We start from the raw sequence: 9,214 nt of genomic DNA on the forward strand, positions 1-9,214 counted from the left end.
CAGCAGTATTGTTCTGACATTTGAATTTCAGCAATAGGCAATTCTGAGACATTTCAAGTTATGTAAAACTTGACATTTCCATGTTAATATACAAAACAATGATGATGTGAAAAGCCACTTCTCTACCAATATTTAAAACTTAAACACTCAATAAAACTTTAGAAGCATAGACCTCTAAAATTGAAACCCACACAAGAAGTCCTTACCTAAAAGCTTTTAATGTTTATCCACATAAAAAGTACATGCTGAACATTCATCTTTTTGCACTGCTTTTTTTCATTTATACACAGAAAAAGCAAAAAACATTACTAATTGCTTTGTAGACTACTTATTTCCAATTTAACTTTCTTTTCATTTCGAGAGAGAGAGAGAATATTCCTACCATGGACCACAGATCACTTAAGATTGCTTCTCAAATGTTAAAAACTATATTGGATACAATATAATTAAGTATATTTCACTTTCCTGAAGAGCATGAATCTCAGCCAGTTGTAATTTTATAAGAAACTAAAATGGAACTATTCACGAATGACTACCATGTCCAATGATCATCTCCTCAGACACCCAAACTAAAATGTTTTGACATTATGATCTCTTGGTAGAAACAGTAAAGACATGTTTTTTGAAAGGCTGAAATAAGTAGGGTAATAATGAAGAACAAAATGTATAACATTTTCAAGCTGCAAATTAACAAGCAGATATTGACTTTTCTTTGAGGTCAATAACAGCTCTTATTGATCTAAAAAGTTAATACCTACTAAGGTCAATATAAGATCTCAAGGGTCACCACATCTGGATTGGAACTTCCACTTCCTTTCATATATGAATATTGCTGAAATGGGCACAACTGTGTTTGGAGAAATCAGGGAAATGTCATTATGATGCCAGAATAACCAAAGAAGGCCAAGGAAACTAAACACAGAGTTTTCAAAGTCTATTACTAGAGACTTTTCAGGGACCTTGACCTTGAGATGTATGTAAATCCTAATAGTGTTACACAATTGGGGCCATTAAGTAAGGAGGAACAAAAATAACTGAAAATTATGTTTTTAATTACAAATGTTTGTTCATAGTATTGACATATGAAATCTCTCGCTCTTGCTTTATATTATTTGAGAAATATAATGTGGAATAAGCCTTCAAAGTAAATATTAGGCACTTTTAAATATGGAGAAAGTTATTTTTTAATTAAAATTAAACAGTATCATTTTAGGAAATTTAGAAGAGCAAAAATTATCATATCAATAGTCTTATAAAACCATTTTTATCATTATCATACAGTCTGTTGTAATTTTCTAGACTGAAAAATATACTGACTATTGATGATCATTCTAATAAATAAAATGGTCTACTCATTCTTTTTCATCTTTGGATTTTCTTTTTTATTATTTTATTAAATGTGTTGGGGTGACATTGAATAAAATCATTTAGTTTTAAAGTGTACAATATATAACACATCATCTGTATATTGCATTGTATGTTTACCACTGAAAGTCAACTCGCCTTCTGTCTCACCTGAAAGACAGCACATGGCTGGTGGGAGGGGGGGGGGGCGGGAACCACGTGAACATTAGATCCATGTTCCCCGGCATCCTAAAATTGAGTATTTATTAGCTCGATCCTTTTCACAGCCAAGTAAGTGTTCATATTGTTCTTTTAGAATTACTAGAAGCACTGAAGGAGGGAGAGGAAAGAGAGAAGGAACATACTCTCCTTGAGCATTTACTGAGTACCAAAACCTGGGCAAGACACTTTCAATAGGCATGGGTCCAGTTAGTTACCAGAGAGGCTAAATGTTCTACAGTGATAAAACAGAGGTCGGGTCTGTGGCAATTGAGTGTTGTACTATGGGCATTTAATAACTATGAAGATACTGCGATTGCAATGTACTTTAAAAAAATAAATTTCTTTTAAAACAGTTTTAGATTTACAGAAAAATCAGAATAGTACAGGGAGTTCCCACACAGTTAACACTCAGTTTCCCCTATTATTACCATCTTACATTACTATGCTACATTTGTCACCATTAAAGAACCAATACTGATACTTATTGTGAACTAAAGGCGATATTTTATTCATATTTCCTTCGTTTTCATCTGATGTCCTCAAGACACTTTGTCTAATGTTTCAGGACACCATCCAGGATACCACATTAGAGTCAGTCACTTGTTTCCTTACGTTGGTCTTGGCTATGACAGCTTGCAATGTTCTTTGAGCACATAGTTTAGAAATGATGTAAATAAATTTGCCGACTTGTATCTATTGTCAACACTTAGATGAAAGCAGGAGCAGCAGAATAATCTTTTGTTACAGATCTAAGGAATATACATTTGAGAAGCAAATGGAGATAAATGTCTGATAGAGAGGAAAGCAGATGATACTGACTTTTTAATGTGTCTGTTAATAGAACATAGATAAGTTTCACTTGTCACAAGTTCTAGATTACAACCACTAACCTGACCTGTGCCATCTACTCCTCCACCTCTCCCTATCATGTGGTTACTAGCCAGGGTTTTAATTGATGGAGTATAAGGCAATGAAGTGGGCAAGGAATAAATACACTGCCCATTTGTACTGGTTCTCTCTCTCTCTTTTTCTTTTTAAAATATATTTTTATTGATTTCAGAGAGGAAAGGAGAGGGAAAGAGAGAGAAACATCAATGATGAGCGAGAGTCATCAATCAGCTGCCTCCTGCATGCCCCCACTGGGGATCGATTCTGAAACCCTGGCATGCGCCCCAACCAGGAATTGAACTGCGACCTCCTCATTCATAGGTCGATGCTCAACCACTGAGCCACACTGTAAAGTTGTGCTTAGAAAGCGGTTGTCCAGGTGGAAGTATGTTTCCTAGTCCCCTTCCATGTAAGTGGCACCATTCAACTAGTCCTTGCCCGTGAAATGTCTGTACAATCAATGTGTGTCAAAAGCTAACTATGGGGCTTTATGGGTGGTGTGTGTTCTCCATTCTCTCTTCGCTGGGCTAGAGCCTGAATGTCCAGGACTCCAAAGCCTCAGGGCAGGGCAGAACCACCAAGTGGAAAAGCCTGAACTTCTGAATCAGCACACGGAGGCTGTCTGCTCACTACGGACACTTGTGTTGAACTGTTCCAAAGGTGAGAAGTAAACTTGACTTCACCCAGCTACTGGGGCATTTGGGGTTTATTTATCACAGAACCTAGAATAACTACGCAATGTAGCAAGTGGAATCTGACTTCTACTGAGCACTCTGATGGACCAAACATGTGCTGGGTATTTTATATAGTTTACCTTATTTGGACTAGACTCTGCTCAAGTTAAACACTGTATGATTATCAGCAGGTTACAACAACCTCCCTACAGAAGACCTGCAAACATTTTTATATGTTAGGAAGCAAATACTTGGAAAGGCTAATGAACTTGCCCAAGATCTCCCAGTTATTATGTGACAGATCTGAGATTTGAACCTGGGTATGTTTAGTTACAAAGATCCAAACACATTCCATTTTGCTTCACTGCAGGTGAAAGACAGGTGATCTGAATTGATGCTTGGATTAAAAAAATAATTCCTATGCATTTTCTATGTGTACCTTTTTTTTTATCCTCACAGGAGAGCAAATGTTATAGATGTGTTCTCCCTACTTTTTATGTGGTGGGCATGAGGTCCTAATTTACAAGGGGTGGGTGGGTATGGGATGATTAGCTCGCTCGAGTTTGTTAGCATTTTCCAGATCAAGACAATGTTATACAAAGATGCCGAAGAGAAAGATACACGCCACCTTTGTAACCTGCTGATAATCTCACGGTGTTTAATTTGAGCAGAGTCCAGCCACTCACGGAGGGCATGGAAGCGTGGTTGCTCCACAAGGTTTACAGTTAACAAAGGAGAGAACAGAAAGACTGACTTGTTCGCACAACAGTAGGAATTTAAAGACCTATATGGGGTGTGCATTCTACAGGAAGCCCAAGCAGGAAGAAAAATGAAACGCTGTACCTTGTACACAGCAATAAAAATGAGGGGGTTCATTGTAGTAAGAAAATGCACAGCTGGCAGGCAGTATCAGTGGGGCAATAAGATATTTGGTCCATCTTCATGCTTACCTTTTTGGAGTCACAGTGTTTAAAAAAAAAGGTCTCCTTTTTATATTAACAAAGTCACTCCAGTCAATCTCTTTAACTCACCTACATGAAAAATTTAGATGACTTTGTAAAAGTCCTATGCTAACACCAGTGAGAAAAATTGGTCCATCCTTTAAATTTGTGCAGCTTTCTTAAGATGGAGTTTTGTTTAATAACAGGTCCTAATCACCAACAGGTCTGCACAGAGCTTCGAACATTATGGGTAATTCATAGATATGCTAATGAGGAAGAGGGAAACCAAATGAAACTTAATAAGCCCTTCTGGTTGGTGAAAATTGATGGCATTTGAGAAAGTATTCAGGGGATCAGTGTACTCAATCTCAACAAATAATTTCCATTTCAAATAAGTTAACTATTGATTGATACAATGAGGTAATAGATATAAAAGTAGTCTGAAATTTTCAAAGTAGCTTATACAGTGTTATTTCTAATATGAGTGTTATTATTTTTAGCACATGCTACAAGGTTAAGATTTACCAAAGTTTATAATGTAAAGCATTAAAAATGTTCAAATGTATTAAATAAAAAATAATTACACAACTGACTATGAAATGGATAGGATAATTGGGGAGGTTACTCTGAAACAGTAAAAATTTGAGAAAAAATGTTTTTAAAATTAATGTTATCCCTTTCAAGTATACTTAATAATTAAGAGAAGCATTAGAGCCCTGACCGGTGTGACTCACTTGGTTGAGCATCATCCTATACATCAAAAGGTTGCTGGTTCGATTCCCAGTCAGGGCATATGCCCAGGTTGTGGGCTTGATCTCCATTTCTGGGGTGTGCAGGAAGCAACCCATGAACTCGCATCAATATTTCTCTCTCTCCCCCTCCCTTCCTCTCTTTCTAAAAATCAATAAAAATCTTTTTTTTTTAAAAAAGCTAAGCATTAGATAATCCATAGGAAACATTCTAGAAAGTCTCATAAGCAACGTATTCGCCCAGAGCCTGACTGCTCATGGTTTACCCACTTCCCCTTCTCCTCCTCTATTTATCCCAGAAGGCCCACCTCTTCTGAGTCTTCCAAGTCTATTATTAATAGACTTAATAATTTCCTCCACCCTGCTTCAAATACACTAATTATGTTTATCATGGGGATTTATTGATATGTATTTCCCTTACAGATATTTTGCCAAGACATTCTAGCTTATTAAAGGTACTTTATATTCTAAGTGCCTAGGACAGTGGCAGGATGTGTTCCTTCCTAAATTACATAAAATCCATTACCCCTTTCAGGTGTGTTGACTATCTCCCCTACCTGACTCACCAGTGCAAATCTTGCTAATCATATTAATTTAAGGCAGCATTTTTTTTGCCATTTCAGAGATCAACTTAGCCCAGTCCAGATCTAATTTCATAGGAGCCAATTATTTGTTTTCTGAATAAATGTTAAAGTTCCACTGTGCTGCATTCCAGTGCTGTGTGTTGCAAACAGCATTGAAAATGGAAATAAAGAAAATTAGCTCTATTGTAAAGGTATATTTTATGTTGACATAAATACCAACCTTTGAATGTGGACCAGGATCTTAGATCATTGGCTGTGATGAGATTACCAACAAGGAACATAATGGCAGGCTTACCCAACAACATGCTTATTTTTCCTCCAAAGGGACAGTCTTCAAAAAGCTTTTCTCCTTGTTTGGCTTTAGGGAGGGTCCTTCCTCTCTCTAAATAAATAGGTATTTATTTAACTATGACTTCGAGTTTATATCTCAAGATGCAAAAGGCCAACACTGTGGCACACATGAATGACGACCCACCATGACAGTCTCTTTGATAATGACTTTACTTGGAAAAACATATTCTTCAATAAAAAAATTATTTTTTTAGTGTTGACTTTGTTCTCTTAACGGCAACGTTGGAAAACACTGTAGCCCAACAGGAAATACAGGCGAAAGCTTCAAATGGAGAGAGAGCACACACAAAAAGCCATTTTTAAAGCTCATGTCTGTCAACTTTTCCACTTGATATAAGTCGTACACAAAGTCTTAGCCCAACGAACCCATGCTGTGAAAATTCTGTAGTGCCCACCTCAGAAAATGCTGTTAAGTACATAAACACTGCTGAAAAGAAGACTTCTGGGCACTGGAAATCGGAGTCAAAGGGAAAATAAACCTGATTAAAAAAATTCCCAAGGAAAGTTATACAAGCACAGTGCAACAAGGTCATAAGCTTAACCATCCTCTGTTATAACATTTGAAAGTAAATTGGCATTCCAGCCATCTGCTTTGGTCGTCTTTCTTTTTCTCAACTCACAGAGATGCCACGGAATAAGAATGGCTTCATGTGTGTCTCACAGACCAACTGGAAAAGTGATAGGCAGTATGGCTTAAGACACCTTTAAAAATGAGTATAATACTTTTTAATGGATTAAAAATGAACCCTATGCATTCACATGGACCTCCTAAGGAGAAGGTCCTCCAAATAGGGCTTAAATGGCATCCTTTTCTTACCACTGGGAAGTGCACCAATATCTCAGAGAACCTTACAAAGTAAACTTAAGCGCAACTTGAAAATATTCTTTAAGAGTTTCATCCAGAGGACAACCTCCTCTGTTCTTTCCAGAGCAGAATCCCAGCTTTTTGAGATGTGAGACTTGAAATAGGGTTTTAATTCTAAAGTAAGTGATCATTACACAGTACAAATTATTATTTTACCACTGGGTAGACTTTTTAAAACTCACAGAACATGGTCAAGTAATCCTTCTCAGCATTAAAAAATGCATATTCAAGCAGAAATATCTTTAATTCTGAAAGCATAACCACATGGTCCACCACTCAAAATAATGAATGAAGAAACATTTTCTAAAGAAAACTTTTCTGTCAATAAGTTTAATTTTCTGTAGAAATATATTTTCTCTAAAATAGATGTGCTTAGATAAAAATAGTTAAAGTCAACCCAATTGTATAATCCCATTTTCTGTTCCAATATTGTAAAACAAAATTTGTTATTGCTGCAATAATATGGACATGTCATATGTTAAATTTCAATCTGTGCCTATACAAAATTACTTAAGTTAAAAATCTCAAGTGTTTATCCCCAGCAGATTTGGCTCAGTGGTTGAGCATTGACCTATGAACCAGGAGGTCACCGGTTTGATTCCCAGTCAGGGCACATGCCTGGGTTTCTGGCTCAATTCCCAGTGTAGGGAGTGCAGGAGGCAGCTGATCAATGATTCTCTCTCATCATTGATGTTTCTATCTCTCTCTCCCTGTCCCTTCTTCTCTCTGAAATCAATAAAAACATATTTTTTAAAAATCTCAAGTGTCTATAGACACAACATTCTGTACTCAGAACCCGCAGGACTGGAATATCTCGTCATTCCAGCTCTGCATTGCTGAGGTGCCTGACACTCAGTGAGGTTCAATAAAAGCTTGTGGAATAAGTGAAATACAACATTTGCCTTCTTTCATATAATGTCTACCACTCCCACTAATATTATAAAGTCATAAAGTTATTCTTCTACCAACTGATAACAGTTTTAAGAGCAAGGCACATACAGTTAATACTTTTTGGGTCTGTTTTCCCAGGAGACTTGTAAGTGACTTATTAGTAAATGAAAGAGGCTCTCTCCTATTTCTTCCAGGAGATGTTAGCTCAGTTCCAAGCAAACTTATGACTTTGAAAACAGTTTTAGCCCTAACCAGTGTGGCTCAGTTAGTTGTGTGTTGTCCCGTGCACTGAAAGGTCACCAGTTTGATTCCCAGTCAGGGCATGTGCCCAGGTTGTGGGTTCAGTCCCCAATCTGGGTGCATACATACGGGAGGCAGCTGATTGATGTTTCTCTCACACATCAATGTTCCTGTCTATCTTCCTGTCTTCCTAGAATCAATAAAAACGTACTAACAATAGTTTTACTTATGCATTAGTTTCTATTCTTGTGCACTGTTTTACCCATTCATCTTTTCTGTAGATGATACATTAATACATTCAAGGAGTTGTACTTTGGAATCAAATTATTACATTGTACATAGTGAACATTCATATTTCTTGAGAGGAGAATGAAGGGATGAAGGGAAAAAGAAAGGAGAAGAAAGGAAGAGAATTAAAATAATGAGGAAGAGGTAGAAGGATAAGAAAATGTCAGCAGCCATGGAAGAAACTTCTGAAATGATAAAGAAAATGACTGGCTTTAAGTCGGATAAAAAAAACCTTTGTCTTAATAGATACTTCCAAAACGGATTAAAATTTCTAAATGAGTTCTATAGTGAGTTGATTAAAATAATAATAGTAATAAGGTGACTTGAAGGACAGTATCAAGAACCAAAGGATAGAATGTGATAAGCTGCAGTATTGTTCTCTTATACTCCATAATCTTCATATAACCCCTTGAAAGGCTCAGGAAAACTCTGTCAGTAGTTCAGCCAAGACTTTTAGACAATTAAAGATATAAAGGAAGTCACCTCACATTGTAAATGTATTTGTTCCGATTCCTTAAAAAGTTCCTAACATGAAACACATTTGTTTGATTTTTAAAATGTAAGTTGATACCACTAACAATTGCTTTTCCTGTAGAGATAGGCAAATAGAAAGAAAAACAGTGGCATACATAAATGATCTCGTTCTCATGAAAATGCTATAGTTCTAAGAATTATTTGTTTTCCAGAAGAAAACATACCGAAATAATACAGGCTGGCAGTGGTACAGCACCCTGTTGTAAGATCAATGACCAAATGGAACACCTGAGCAGGGTGGCCTGAGGTAACTATGAGAGAAGGCGTGCCAACTATAAGGCTTGGTATATATTTTTAAAAAAAAGTCATACTTCCACATCTCCTCCTCCTTGCATTTCATTGTCTTTAAGAAAAAGAAACCAATAAGTTCTAAAAGTTTTTCCTTTTGAAAAATGCTGTTCTACTGCTACTATAACAAAATGATTAGTATCAAAAATTTATATCATAACCCAAAGGCAGAGCTGTTGACTGACTAGACATGACTAGGCTGAGAGCTAGCAGGGAAGCACAAAATGTACAAGCAACAGGGTATCCATCACACCACACACACACACACACACACACACACACACACACACACACACATTACTTTAGTAAGAAGCAAGAGCCAAAAAAAAAAGCTTTGTGCTCGCTTTCTCACGTC

The 9,214-nt window shown here is 36.7% G+C and overlaps 1 protein-coding gene and 1 long non-coding RNA gene across 9 annotated transcripts in view; both read right to left on the reverse strand.

Moving 5' to 3' along the window:
- The window catches only part of VTI1A (vesicle transport through interaction with t-SNAREs 1A), a 315,173-nt gene that overhangs the window by 229,844 nt on the left and 76,115 nt on the right, over positions 1-9,214 (reverse strand). The window lies entirely within an intron of this gene.
- LOC106727530 lies at positions 765-6,220 on the reverse strand. Its single transcript, XR_001363758.1, has 3 exons — positions 5,878-6,220; positions 5,623-5,784; positions 765-847 (listed from the first exon to the last, which is right to left on the reverse strand). It is a non-coding gene; the product is annotated as an uncharacterized LOC106727530 (long non-coding RNA).

This window comes from Myotis brandtii, unplaced genomic scaffold (genome assembly GCF_000412655.1).
Source record: "Myotis brandtii unplaced genomic scaffold, ASM41265v1 scaffold441, whole genome shotgun sequence".
NCBI lineage: Eukaryota > Metazoa > Chordata > Mammalia > Chiroptera > Vespertilionidae > Myotis > Myotis brandtii.